General features: G+C 44.5%; 1 pseudogene across 1 annotated transcript; it reads left to right on the top strand.

Annotated features, from left to right (window-relative positions):
- The first annotated feature begins 4,882 nt into the window (after window positions 1-4,882).
- On the top strand, window positions 4,883-14,597 carry LOC307101063 (protein SHQ1 homolog; annotated as a pseudogene). Its single transcript has 5 exons — window positions 4,883-4,997; window positions 5,134-5,260; window positions 6,824-6,932; window positions 7,359-8,351; window positions 14,590-14,597. The product of its transcript is annotated as a protein SHQ1 homolog (transcript).
- Window positions 14,598-14,643: the final 46 nt, after the last annotated feature.

Genomic DNA, 14,643 nt, shown 5'->3' on the forward strand with positions numbered 1-14,643 from the left:
TTTTTTGGAATAGTCTTAGGAGGATAGGTTTTAGTTTTTCTTTGAATGTTTGGTAAAACTCCCCTGTGAAGCCATCTGGTCCGGGGCTTTTGTTTGCTGGAAGGTTTTTGATGACTGCTTCAATTTCTTCCATAGTTATTGGCCTATTGAGATGTTTAGATTCTTCCTGATTGAGTTTTGGAAGGTTATATTTTTTTAGGAATATGTCCATTTCCTCCAGGTTGTTATGTTTGTTGGAATAGAGTTGTTCATAGTATTTTTTAACAAACCTTTGTATTTCTGTGGGGTCTGTTGTTATTTTGCCTCTTTCATTTCTGATTTTGTTTGAGTCCTCTCTCTTTGCTTCTTGGTGAGCCTGGCTAGAGGTTCATCAATCTTGTTTATGCTTTCAAAGAACCAGCTCTTGGTTTTGTTGATCTTTTGTATTGTTTTTTTGGTCTCTATGTCATTTATCTCCGCTCTGATCTTTATTTTTTCCTTCCTTCTGCTTACACTGGTTTTTTCTTGTTGCTCTCTTTCTAACTCTTTGAGTTGTAGGGTTAGGTAATTTATTACCATTGTTTCTTGTTTTTTGCAGTAGGCTTCTAAAACTATGAACTTCCCTCTCAAGACTGCTTTCGCTGTGTCCCATAGATTTTGGATGGTTGTGTTTTCATTGTCATTTGTTGCCATGATGTTTTTTATTTCTTCTTTGATCTCTCTGGTAAGTCATTGTTTAATAGCATGCTATTTAGTCTCCATGTGTTTGATTTTTTTGGATTGTTTTTATTGTAGTTGATTTCCAGTTTTATGCCACTGTGATCTGAGAAGATGCTTGATATGATTTCTATCTTCTTGAATTTGAAGAGACTTTGCCTGTGACTCAATATATGGTCTATCTTTGAAAATGACCCATGTTCACTTGAGAAGAATATATTCTGTGGCTTTGGGGTGAAATGTTCTGAAGATGTCAATTAATTCCATCTGGTCTAGTGAGTCATTTAGGATTGATGTTTCTTTGCTGATTTTTTATTTAGAGGATTTGTCCAGTGGTGATAGTGGGGTATTAAAGTCTCCTACTATGATTTTTTTTTTTGTCAATCTCTCCCTTGATATCTTCCAGGAGTTTTTTTTTTTAATGTATTTGGGTGCTCCTGTATTGGGTGTGTATATGTTTACCAGAGTTATTTCTTCTTGTTGGATTGTTCCCTTTAGTATTATGAAGTGGCCTTCCTTATCTCTTGTTATGCCCTTCACTTTGAGATCTAATTTGTCAGATATAAGTATTGCTACCTCCGCTTTTTTTCCATTTCCATTCACCTGAAAAACCTTTTCCATCCCTTCACCCTCAGTCTTTGTGCATCATTTTTTCTGAGGTGGGTTTCTTGTAGACAGCAGATATATGGGTCATGTTTTCTTATCCAATCCGTTACCCTATGTCTTTTGATTGGGGCATTTAATCCATTTACCTTTGAAGTTATTATTGATAGGTACATGTTTGTCGCCATTTTTATTCTTTTCCCCTGTGTTCCTTCTTCGTTTCCTATTTCTTCTTTTTACAGCAAACCCTTTAGCATTTCTTGCATTGCTGGTTTGGTGGTAATAAACTCCCTTAGTCCTTTTTTGTCTGTGAAGTTCCTGATTTCACCTTCAATTTTCATTGATAGCCTTGCTGGGTGCAGTATTCTTGGATTCAGACCCTTCCTTTGCATGAGTTTGTATATTTAATTCCATTACCTTCTGGCCTGATGAGTTTCTGTTGAGAAATCAGTTGCTAATCTGATGGGGGTTCCTTTGTAGGTAACTTTCTGTCTCTCTCTGGCCGCTTTTAAGATTCTTACTTTGTTGTATGTGTTTGCCAATTTAATTATAATGTGCCTTGGCATCGGTCTTTTTGGGTTCATTTTGCTTGGGACTCTGTGAGCTTCTTGGATTTGTGTGGGGTTTTTCTTTCCTATATCAGGGAAGTTTTCTGTCATTATTTCTTCCAACAGGTTTTCTATTCCTTGCTCAGTTTCTTCTCCTTCTGGAAGCCCTATCATGTGGATGTTGTTTTGTTTCATGTTGTCCCAAAGTTCCCTTTGGCTCTCCTGCTTTTTTTAAAAAAAAAATATTTTATTGATTTTTTACAGAGAGGAAGGGAGAGGGATAGAGAGTTAGAAATATCGATGAGAGAGAAATATTGATCAGTTGCCTCCTGCACATCCCCTACTGGGGATGTGCCCGCAACCAAGGTACATGCCCTTCACCGGAATTGAACCTGGGACCCTTCAGTCTGCAAGCCGACGCTCTATCCACTGAGCCAAACTGGTTTAGGCTCTCCTCCTGCTTTTTAATTTATTTTTTTCTAGAAGCTGCTCTACTTGGGTATTTTTTCCTACCTTATCTTCTAGCTCACTAATGTGGTCCTCTGCTTCTAGTCTACTCTCTTTTTTTAATTTTTAACATATTTTTATTGATTTTTTACAGAGAGGAAGGGAAAGGGATAGAGAGTTAGAAACATCGATGAGAGAGAAACATCGATCAGCTGCCTCCTACCCACCCCCCCCCCCACTGGGGATGTGCCCGCAACCAAGGTACATGCCCTTGACCAGCATCGAACCTGAGACCCTTCAGTCCGCAGGCAGACGCTCTAGCCACTGAGCCAAACCAGTTTCAGCTTCTAGTCTACTCTTGATGCTTTCTATTGAATTCTTTACAACAGCGATGTCATTTTCCATTTCTTCTTGGTTCTTCTTCATTTCCTCTTGGTTCTTACTCATATTGTCGAATTTGTCTTCTATTCTTTTCAGCCACCTTATGACTATTTCTCTGAATTCTTTCTCTGATAGGTTGCTTGCCTCCATTTCGTTTACTTTCCTTTTCTGGTGATGCCTGCTTTTCTTTCATATGCAGGCTGTTTCTTTGTCTCCCCATGGTCTCTCTTCTCCGGGTGTCTGGTTATGTAGTTCTCTCTCTCCTTATCCCAGGCGAAATCAGACCTTTCCGTGATGGAGTGTAGAGCTCCTCTGAATCTGCATGTTTGCACCAATTGGGGACTGGTTTTCTGGCATTCACAGCTGTTTGGTGGGTGCTGCAGTTGTAGATTTTCAGGCTTCCGATAACATTCACTTTCCCGTTCAAGATGGCATGGTCTCCACGTCTGAGCCATTGGCTCTGTGTGGGAACCCAGCAGCAGTGGGGGCTGCCTAGTCAGGGGAGTCCCATCCAGCAGTCCCCTAACTTCTCCTGGAGTATAGCTGTCCCTTAACTCATGCGACCCTCAGCTGTTCTTTCTATCTGTTCCGGGACAAGGCTCGGGACACATCTGTCTATTCTGCCGCCATTTTTTTCCTCCACAAAGCTTATTTCTTTAGTGATGGAACCTGACCCTCAATATCTAAAAAATTCAATATTTTGGCATTACTAGGGAAGTTCTGTGGTTGCCTATGCCAACTCTAAGGGTAATAAAATCCTGATTTTTGTAGTATTATTGTATCTATCTTGATTGAAGTTTCATGCCAACTGTGGTGGAATTATAGAACACAGTACTTAGATTTTAAAAATTGTTTTATCTGCTTGCTAGTAAATATGTCAAAATGTCATCTTCTGACTTATTATATCACTAGCTATTTTGGCTTCTCTATTATAGCTTACTGTAGTTTTCTTTTTCCTTGTATAAGAAAACTATAAACAAATCTCACTTATATAAAAGCAAAACGCCCTACTGGCAGGGCGATTGGGAGGCGAAGAGAGAGTCTTTTTTTCTTTCTTTTAAATATATATATACTGAGTGGCCAAATTATTATGATCTCTGAAAGAATAATAATCTGGCCATTCAATATATATATATATATATATATATATATATATATATATATATATGCTAGCAGCCCGTTTGCACGAAGATTCGTGCAATAGACCTTCATTCACCTGGCTGCCTGCACCAGTTTTCTGCCGGCACCGGGGACCCAGGCCTTGGCTGTGGCCACCGCCTTCTGCCTTCTTTCAGGGTCGGGGCTTGGCCCCGGGCGGCAGCCTTGGGCTCCGCTGCACCCAGCCTCCCTGCTAAGGATCGCAGGAGCCGACCCTGGTGGTTGCCTGCGATCCGTGCAGGCTCCCCGCTGGTGCCCAAGGCCGGGAAAGCCTCCGCCCGAGGCTTTCCCGGCCTTGGGCTCGGCCGAACCCCAGCGTCCCTGCAACGGTTTCCTGGTGGGCGTGGCTGGTGGGTGTAGCGAATGTACGGTCAATTTGCATATTACTCTGTTATTAGGTAGGATTAGAGGCCTGGTGCATGAATTCGTGCATGGGTGGGGTCCAGCCAGCCTGGCTAGGGGGAGGGGACATTAGCGGTTGGCCGGCCTGCCTGCTGGTGGAACTCCTGGTGGAGGGGACAATTTGCATATTAGCCTTTTATTATATAGGATATACACTGAGTGGCCAGATTATTATGTGTTCAGAGATCATAATAATCTGGCCACTGAGTATATGTATATATTGATACTTATATATATTGATTTCAGAGAGGAAGGGAGAGGGAAAGAAAGATAGAAACATCAATGATGATTGAGAGTATCATTGATCGGCTGCTTCCTGCATTCCTCCTACTGGGAATTGAGCCCGCAAGCTGGGCAAGTGCCCTTGACCGGAATCAAACCCAGGACCCTTCAATCCACAGGCTTATGCTCTATTCACTGAGCCAAACTGGCTAGGGTGGGAGAGTCTTTTCTGAAATAGTACTGCACTCCCTTCCTTTCTCTCTAAAAAACAAACAAACAAACAAACAAAAAACAGACTCACACACACCCGCTGGCCCAGTGATCCAGCCTGCATCCGTAGGACCGCCCAGGACTTCCCACAGGCTTTTCTAGACGCCACAGAGGATGGTGTCTATGAGCCCCCAGACCTGATTCTGGAGGAGTGGATGGAGCTGGAGAATTTCCCACTGTGCAAGCAGGAGCTGCTGGTGGAGATCCAAAGCCTGTGGGAGAAGTTCAGCAAAGCCATGAGCGAGAAGGGTCTGGAGGCCAAGGAGGGCAGTGAGACTTCTAAGGGAACCGGAAAATGACAATGGGGAGGAAGGACTTCAACATGGACCCCAAGAAAAGGATCTAGTTCTTGGTGGAGAATGAACTCCTCCAGTACACACCCGGGATCACCCGTTTCCTGTATAAGGGCAAGAACCTGAACAAGACAACCATAGGGACTACCCCAGAGAGAGGGAAGAGTTGAGCCTGGCAGTGCTCCACATCATTGTAGAGCTGCAAGAGCTCACCCACATCAATCTGGTGCAGGCTCTCAGGCAATTTCTGTGGAGCTTCCTGCCTCCCTCGAGAGGCTCACAAGATTGACCAGATGATGAAAGCATTCTCCCCGTGATACTAATGCTGTTATGTTGTAAATCAGAAGACGCCTTAATCAATAAGCCACATTTATTTGGAGTCCTTTTCATTTCGCTAGTGTTAGCGGGCCCAGAGGAAATCTTGCTTCTCAAATTCTGGGGCCCAATATGGTGGAAGTCTTTCTTATTTATACGTTTTTTAGCTCTTTGTCTTCCAAATTTGGAATGAGACTTCCGGACCTTCTGAGAAAGAGGTCCTGCGTGCTGGGAAGGGGCCGTGAGACCACACCTCAAGGCCTGGCCTGGCGCCAGCACTGACAGCTCTGTCTGGGGCATAGTTTATGGCCTCTCTGGAAGGGGGAGTAGTCTTATTTTTCCCTATTGTTTAAGCAAGGAAACGTTTACAGAAGCCAGAATAGCAGGGTTAAGTTTTAAACAGTTTTTACCCAAGATGGAGGTTACTATGCTTCACTGCCAGTGCAATCGCAGAGTTTTCTAGTCCACGGACACATGCTACCTGCTGCCTTTCATAGCAATTATGCTGAATACCAGCCTTTATAATCCCAACATCTGGGACTAGCCAGGCCTGGAGACTTTGTGGCATCATCTAGGACAAGACCTGCTGAAGAGCTGCTCAGGAACATGAGCCCTTCAGGACTCCTGAGGACCATGGGAATGATCTGACCCATACCTTCAAGCCAAATGGGGAGGGGCTGGCTCCTCACAGACAACTGCCTCTGATTTGAGTACATAACAGACAGAGAATGAGCCTGGAGGAATCATCTCCCTGGACAATCTGAGCATCTGAGAGGTGAAGACTGCTGGAAACGGAACTACTTTGAGCTTTACATCCACAATAGCAAGCAGCAGCTCATCGAAGCCTGCAAAACAGAGGCAGATGGCCAGGTGATTGAGGAGAGCCATGTGGTGTACTGGATATCTGCCTCCACAGAGGAGGAGAAGGAGGAGTAGATTAAGCCCATCCAGGCAGCTGTGAGCATGGGGCCTCTTCTATGGGATGCTGGGGGCAGGGAAGAATTGGATTTCTGTCAAGAAAGAGCAGGAGCTCTTCCCCTCCCCTCCTCTTCCTCTCCTCTCCCCTCTATCACTCTGCTGCCTCTCCCCCTTTCCTCCCCTCCCCCTCCCTTCTCCTCAACTGCTGCTGCTCCCCTCCCCCCCTACCCCACCCCACCCCCGCCCCGCCCGCCACCACCTCCCTTCTATTCTGCCCCCACCTCCCTCAGCCATCCTGGGCCCCATGTTAAAGGGATTTTGTAGCCACTGTGAAGTGTGGCATTTGGGACCATGTCACCTTTCCTGTTTCTGTTCTTTTATTTCCCTCTGCGTTTGTCCTTGCCCAAACAACCATAGGTTTATTTCACTTTTTCAGCCCCACCCTGACCATGGACCTCTTATCTGAAGGTCTCCTGTGCCTGCTTCACACCAAAGGAGCCTCAGTCCCCTACCTCCTCCTCATCTGCTACTTCTCTGGTTTTGCCCCTTAATTGTGGTTGTCATCCTCAGATTAACTCTTCCTGGAAGAATTGTAGAAAATTGAAGTGAACAAGGGTTCTATGATGCAGATAAAGGGATTTTTGCCATTCAGTTGCCCAAAGAAACGCCTGGCCAGCTTGTGAGAAAATGCTCACCTGTCTGAATTTAAATAACAGACTTGGAGACAGAAGTATGGTGAAAAGGAGACTTTTAATATGCTCTCAAGAGCAGTAGTTTGTTCCATTGTACAGGCACCCTGTGGCAGGGAATATAACCTATTTAGTCCCTCCTCTGGTTTCTCTTTTGCTGAGTACTATGGGATCACCTGTGTGGCCTAGGTCTTGCTGTCTCCCATTGGGTCATTTAAAAAAACTGGCCTGAGGCCTTCTCTAGTTGCCTCCACCTCCCCGTGTGTAGCCAAGGCAGGCACCTTGGGTGTTTCCACCACGATGCTGGCCCATGTGTACAGTTCTTTGCTCCTTTTCCCTCCTCCCTTCATTCTGTTTGCGCTGGGGAAATTCAGCAAATTCCATCAAAAGCCAACCATGCTGGGGATGGATCACAGAGGTCCATTTCCTACAGACTGAATATGTTAACCACTTCTGGCACCAAGAAAATCCAGGACTGAAAAACCACTTGTGGGGGAAATAGGTGCTTCTGAGGCTTCTGAGGAAGGAGTAGAAGATGATGATGAAGAGTTTGATTGGGAAACTGAACAGTGCCCCTATGAAGAGGTACCAGAAAGTGCTCTGAGCCTGCAGGGCTACTATAGATTGGGAGGCCTGCGATCAGGAGTATTTCAGCAATTACAGGATGAACTCAGTAATGTCATCGATATTAAGGACCCAGATTTTACTCCTGCAGCTGAAGGCAGGCAGAAACACCTAGCTGCTAAACTGGCCACATTTGATCCTGATCATTTTTCTCTTCTGAAGAAGAGAAATATCAGCTATGAAAATTTGTCCATAAGTCTTACCTGCTGAACAAAAGAGCTCATTATTGTATACTACAATCTGATTGATATCCTTCTGGCATTTTGCTGTAAGACTCATGTCAATGAAGGAGAGAAGAATGTTGAATCTGCACGGAATATCAGAAAACTGAATCCAACCAACACTGTGTTGGTTTGAGATTTGGACTAATGTTCATGAAGTCCTGGTGTCTTTTGGAAGAAGAGTTTTGTGCTCCCCACTTGACCACCATTTCAAGCTGGTGATGAAAGCCTGCAGAGAGACTATAAAGTTACTGCAACTAGGTACAAGTAAGTTTTAAAATGGCTACTGGATATTCACAAAATTTTTCAGGACAGCGACCCAGCTTACATTCTAAACGACCTCAGACAACTGTGTGTGGATTCAGAAAGCCAAGTCCAAAACGTTGGCAGCTCTTCCAAAAGCCTTCAGAGAAGCACCCCCGATGGAGGCCCCGCTGGGGTTAGAGGTGGAAGAGCTGGAGGTGGCAGCACTCCTCCAGCTGGTTCAGCCTGCGGGCGGCGGACACCATCCTCCAGTTTTGAGGCACGTGGCTCAGAAGACTCAGACAGCACCACATCACCCGGGTTTGCAGACTCAGACTCAGAGCCAGAGGGGCTCAAAGGCAGGGATCTGGGAGAGTAAATTCCTTGCAAGGTCCCTTTCTTCCTTTTTTTTTTTCTTCATGCCGCAGGTTTATTTGTACAAACAGCACAGGAGGGCACCAGTGCCATGCAGACAGCAGCCCAGGGGCCCCACCAGCAGACAGAGGCCTCTACTGGGGAGCCTGGGCACCTTTGGGAGCGGGAGCCTGGAGTCCGCAGGCCGACGCTCTATCCACTGAGCCAAACCAGTCAGGGCCAGTTTCAATTTTTAAAAATTCTAGAAAATGCAAACATATTTAGTGGCAAAAGGTGTTTTTTTTTTTTTTTTAAATATAATTTTATTGATTTTTTTACAGAGAGGAAGGGAGAGGGATAGAGAGTTAGAAACACCGATGAGAGAGAAACATCTATCAGCTGCCTCCTGCACACCTCTTACTGGGGATGTGTCCACAACCAAGGTACATGCCCTTGACTGGAATGGAACCTGGGACCCTTGAGTCCGCAGGCCGACACTCTATCCACTGAGCCAAACGGGTTAGGGCTAGTGGCAAAAGGTTTGGGTGGGGGAAAAGGAAGCGATTAGAAAGGAAACGTTTTGGGATGATTATTATTTTTATTTTGGTGATGGTTAATGGGTATGTAAATGTCAAAACTTACCGAATTGTACACTTTAAATGTGGGCCATTTATTGTGTGTCAATTATACCTCAATAAACTGTTTAAAATTAAATGAAAAAAATAGAGTCCAGAAATCTTCAGAGTTCTTGAATCTTCGATTAAATACTAAACTGTACATGTGAGGATTAAGTTTCCACTTAGTTTTAGCTTTTGTAAAACTTGCCTGACTAGCCCGGCTGGTGTGGCTCAGTGGATAAAACATCAGCCTGTGGACTGAAGGGTCCTAGGTTTGATTCCGGTCAAGGGCACATGCCTGGGTTGCAGGCTCGAATGTGCTGGAGGCAGCAGATCAATGATACTCTCTCATCATTGATGTTTCTATTTCTCTCTCCCTCTCCCTTCCTCTCTGAAATAAAAAAAATAAAAATAAAACTTGTCTGACTAAGCCCAATATTGATGCAATGCCAAGATTGTATTCATTCTTTAAAATATTAGAGATTTATTATAGGACATGTATCAGGAATGTAAAGACCAATAAATTCCATTTCCCCAAGACCTTATCCAGGAATACCAAACCCAATCTTCAGGAGCTACCAGGCAAAAAAATAGGCATTAAAACACACTAAAGAGGCCAAGTGTGAAAGCAATAAAATCCAAGTTCTGTATTTAAACATTTCCATACTAATTGAACAATTCTGAGGGCTAAATTTGGCTCACCATTTTATCACTCCTGTTGTAGATAGATAAGGGCAAAAAGAAAGGCAGGTATAAGTTATGCTGATATATAAGGCAAGAACATAGGCAAAGGATTGCAAAACAAAACAGCTTGCTTTATTCAAGTAGTTTTATGTATTTGTGAAGGCTGGAGTATAAGGTTTTTTAAAATATTGATTTTTAAAATTTTTGGGATTTTAAAAAAAGTATTTTTTATTAATTTCAGAGAGGAAGGGAGAGGAAGAGAGAGATAGAAACATCAATGATGAGAGAGAATAATTGACTGACTGGCTTCCTCCTGCATACCCCTTACTGGGGATCAAGCCTGCAACTCGAGCATGTGCCCTGACTGGAATTGAACCATGACCTCCTGGTTCATAGGATGACACTCAACCACTGAGCCATCGTAAGCAGGTGAAAAAAAATTATGGATTTTTAGAGGAGGGGGGGAGGGGAGAGAGAGAGAGAGAGAGAGAGAGAGAGAGAGAGAGAGAGAGAGAGAGAGAGAGAGAGAGAGTTGTTGTTCCACTTATTCATGCATTTGTTGGTTGCTTGCTTTTTGCACGTACCCTGACTGGGGATCGAACCCACAACCTTGGCATATGGGGATGATTGATGCTTATCAACTGAACTACCTGACCAGGCCTGGAGCATAAGGTTTGAGAGTTCAGTGTTCCTTTATAACATACATTGACATTTTCAACTATTTGTGTATTTGCCTAGACTTATAATGGTAAAGAAGGGATCTTGGGGCCTATTCCATTGCCTGGAACACAGGTTAAATGTTCCTCGTATGAATGGTTCAGAAATATGTAGAGCCAGATACATGGAGGCCAATCTATGAAATTGTCATATTTGCATTTCTCATTAGACTAATTTCCATGAGGGCAGATATGTGTCTTATTCTCTGTTGGAACCTCAGTGCTTAGCAAATAGTAGGAACTGAGGAATTTATGAAATGAATGAATATGGATTCCCACTTGTTTTCATTCTTTATTCCAATGGGAGATGTAAGATCGACTGAGTATGCAAGGCTTCAGACCTAGTTCTTCAACCAGTTTGTCAGAATTTTTAAAAAAGTTTTTATTGATTTTAGAGACAGAGGGAGAGGGATAGAGAAACATTGATGTGAGAGGGAAACATCAATTGGTTGCCTCCTGCACATCCCTGCCTGGGAAGTACCCTGGGCAGTACCCTGACTGAGAATCAAACCAGTGACTTTCTGGTGCACAGGATGACACTCAACCAACTGAGCCACATTGGCCAGGGCTAGAATTTTGATTTGACTTATTTTGAACAAAAGATTTAATGACACCAAAACCGGTTTGGCTCAGTGGATAGAGCGTCGGCCTGCAGACTGAAAGGTCCCAGGTTCGATTCCGGTCAAGGGCATGTACCTTGGTTGTGGGCACATCCTCAGTAGGGAGTGTGCAGGAGGCAGCTGATTGATGTTTCTCTCTCATCGATGTTTCTAGCTTTCTATTCCTCTCCCTTCCTCTCTGTAAAAAATCAATAAAATATATATAAAAAAAGATTTAATGACTTAAATGATTTAAAGTTTGAAAGTTGCTGCTTTATTCAATGGGCTTTTAGTGGGAGAGGATTTTAGAACCATCCCACCTTATGGAGGCAAGTTCGTAGACAGATTCTGAGTGGAGGGTAGAACAAAAGACTATAGCAATAGCCTACCCAGGCACTTCTAATTAAGAAAACGGCATTAAGAATGAAGAGGGGGATAAACAGAAATATGATGAAAATCTGGTAGGGAATGTCTATGAAAAAGGGGCCTGTGACAGGATTAGGATGACACTGAGGTTTCTTTCCTTTAAAACTGGGTGGGTGAGTGGGAAGAGATCAACCAAAGAACTTGTATGCACATATGCATAACCCATGGACACAGACCATAGGGTAGTGAGGGCCTGGGGCAGGGGACAGGAGCAGGCTAGAAGGGGGCAATGGGGGAAAAAAGGGGACATATGTAATACTTTCAACAATAAAGATTTAATTAAAAAAATATACACTCAACATAAAATGTACAGTTCAGTGGGATTACTTAAGTATGTTCACATTGTTTTCCAACCATCACCACTATCCATCCCCAGAACTTCATCTTCTGCAACTGGAATTCTGCACCATTAAACAATTTTCCTCACCCAGCATCCAGCATTCTACTTTGTCTCTGAATTTGACTGATCTAAGTGGAATCTTTTTTTTTTAATGATTGGCTTATTTCACTTAGCTTAATGTCCTCAGGTTCATCCATGTTGTAGCATGCACCAGAATTTCCTTCTTTTTTTTAAGGCTGAGTAATATCCCATTATAAATATAACTGGAAGCCCGTTGCACGAAGATTCGTGCAATAGACCTTCCTTCACCTGGCTGCCGGCACCAGTTTTCCGCCAGCACCAGTTTTCCTCCGGCACTGGGGACCCAGACCTTGGTTCTAGCCACCCGCCGATTGGAGCGGCGGGAGGCGTGGGGGGCGGGACTCATGAGTCCCGCCGCCTGCACCTCCTGCCAGCCCGATCGGTCCCCTCTCAGTGGCGGCCGATCGGGTGGTGGGAGGCGCAGGCGGCGGGACATGCGCGATGGGGGGTGGGGCAGTACGTGGGGGCCACCATCTTTGCTGGGTTAATTTTTTTAAAAATATATTTTATTGATTTTTTACAGAGAGGAAGGGAGAGGGATAGAGAGCCAGAAACATCGATGAGAGAGAAACATCGACCAGCTGCCTCCTGCACACCCCCTACCGGGGATGTGCCCGCAACCAATGTACATGCCCTTGACCGGAATCGAACCTGGGACCTTTCAGTCTGCAGACCGACGCTCTATCCACTGAGCCAAACCGGCCTCGGCATTGCTGGGCTAATTTGCATAGCACCCTGATTGGCTGTGGGCATAGTGAAGGTACGGTCAATTAGCATATTACTCTTTTATTAGGTAGGACTAGGGGTCCAGTGCACGAATTTGTGCACCTTGAAAGGAACTATGGGCCATGAGGCTGCAGTGGGCACAGGGCTGGGTCTAGGTCCATCCTCTGTGCCCCTGCACAGCTGCTACCGCCGTGGCCCCTCCCTGGTCCCGTCTGCCGGCAGCCCCGCTCCCACCGCCACTACTCAGTAGTGATTTGGGCCAGCGCCAGCAGCAGGTGCGAGCGGTGGCTGCTGCCCCAATCACCCCTTTGGAACGGGGGGGGGGGGGGGGGGAGAGAAGCCCTGAGGGGCGAATTGGGGCCAGTGCCAGCAGCGGGTGTGAGTGCTGGGCGGGACTGCAGCATGCAGGAGCAAAGAATTTTCAGTAACCATCAGAGGCTTGCCCGATGACATCGACCTGCGCTCTGCTTTGGTCTGGTGCCCCTGCTCACCTGGTCCAACATCCCACTGCAGCGACACCCGCCATGTTCCATGTGCACCCTCTGGTGGTCAGTGCACATCATAGCAACCGGTTGTTTGGTTGTTCTGCCATTCAATCTATTTGCATTATTAGCCTTTTATTATATAGGAGATACACACATTTTGTTTATTCATTCCTCTGTGAGGAACACTTAGGTTGCTTCTACTTTTTGGCTATTGTGAATAATGCTGATTGGGTGTACACATGTCTCTGAGGCTTTCAATTAAATATCCATAAGTGGTTTGGCTGGTGTGGTTCAGTGGTTGAGCATCAACCTATGAACCAGGAGGTTATGGTTCGATTCTGGGTTAGGGCACATGCCTGGGTTGCGGGGTCAATCCTGTGTGGGGTGTGCAGGAGGCAGCCAATCAATTATCTCTCATCATTTATGTTTCTCTCTCTCTCCCTTTCCCTTCCTCTAGGACAGTGGTCAGCAAACTGCAGCTCGTGAGCCACATGCGGCTCTTTGGCCCCTTGATGTTTTTAGCAAAGGCCAGCTTAGGAGTACCCTAATTGAGTTAATAACAATGTACCTACCTATATAGTTTTAAGTTTAAAAAAATTTGGCTCTCAAAAGAAATTTCAATCGTTGTACTGTTGATATTTGGCTCTGTTGACTAATGAGTTTGCCGACCACTGCTCTAGGAAATCAGTAAAACATAATTAAAAAAAAACACACCCAGAAATGGAATCGCTAGATCACATAATTGTTGAGAACACCCATACTGCTTCCCATAGCAGCGGCACCACTTTACATTCCCATCAACAGTCAGGGGTACTAATTTCTTCACATCCTTACCAACACTCATTAAGTTTTTGACTTTTAGAAACAGATTGGCTGCCTCCTGCACCCTCCTACTGGGGATCAAGCCCACGACCTTGGCATGTGTCCTGACTAGAACTAAACCATGACATCCTGGTGCACAGGACGGTGCTCAATCCACTGAACCACATTGGCTGGGCAACTCTGCATGAGTGGTATTTCATTATAATTTGGATTTTCACTTTCCTGATTAGTGATGTTGAAATCTTTTCATGTGCTTATTGGCCATTTGTAAATATGTCTAAGTCCTTGACCCATTTTTAAATGTTTTGTTCTTTATATTTTGTTTTTTGCCATTTTCATCACATTTTATTACCAGTAGGTGCTGTCAGTGTGACTTACCACTGTTGATGTTTTTTTTTATTTATTAAGGTGTCACATATTTGTCCTCATCCCCCCATTCCCATCCCCCACCCCACCCCCCGTCGTCCTTAACCATTGGTTAGGCTTGTATGCATGCACACAAGTCCTTTGGTTGATCTCTTATTTTCTGGATATTAATCCCTTATTGCCAAGTATTTTCTTCAATCTGTGGGTTGCCTTATTACTGTTGACTCGAGTTCTTTAGAGAAATTTTGGTGAAATCCAATTTACCAAACTTTTGTTGTTGTTGCCTATGTTTGGTGTTAATGACATTAAGCTTTTCCCATTTTCTTGAGTTTTATGGTTTCAGGTCTTTGATCCACTTCAGTTCATTCTTTTGCACCTGGATATCATTTCCTCAACA

This window comes from Cnephaeus nilssonii (genome assembly GCF_951640355.1).
Source record: "Cnephaeus nilssonii genome assembly, chromosome: 6".
NCBI lineage: Eukaryota > Metazoa > Chordata > Mammalia > Chiroptera > Vespertilionidae > Cnephaeus > Cnephaeus nilssonii.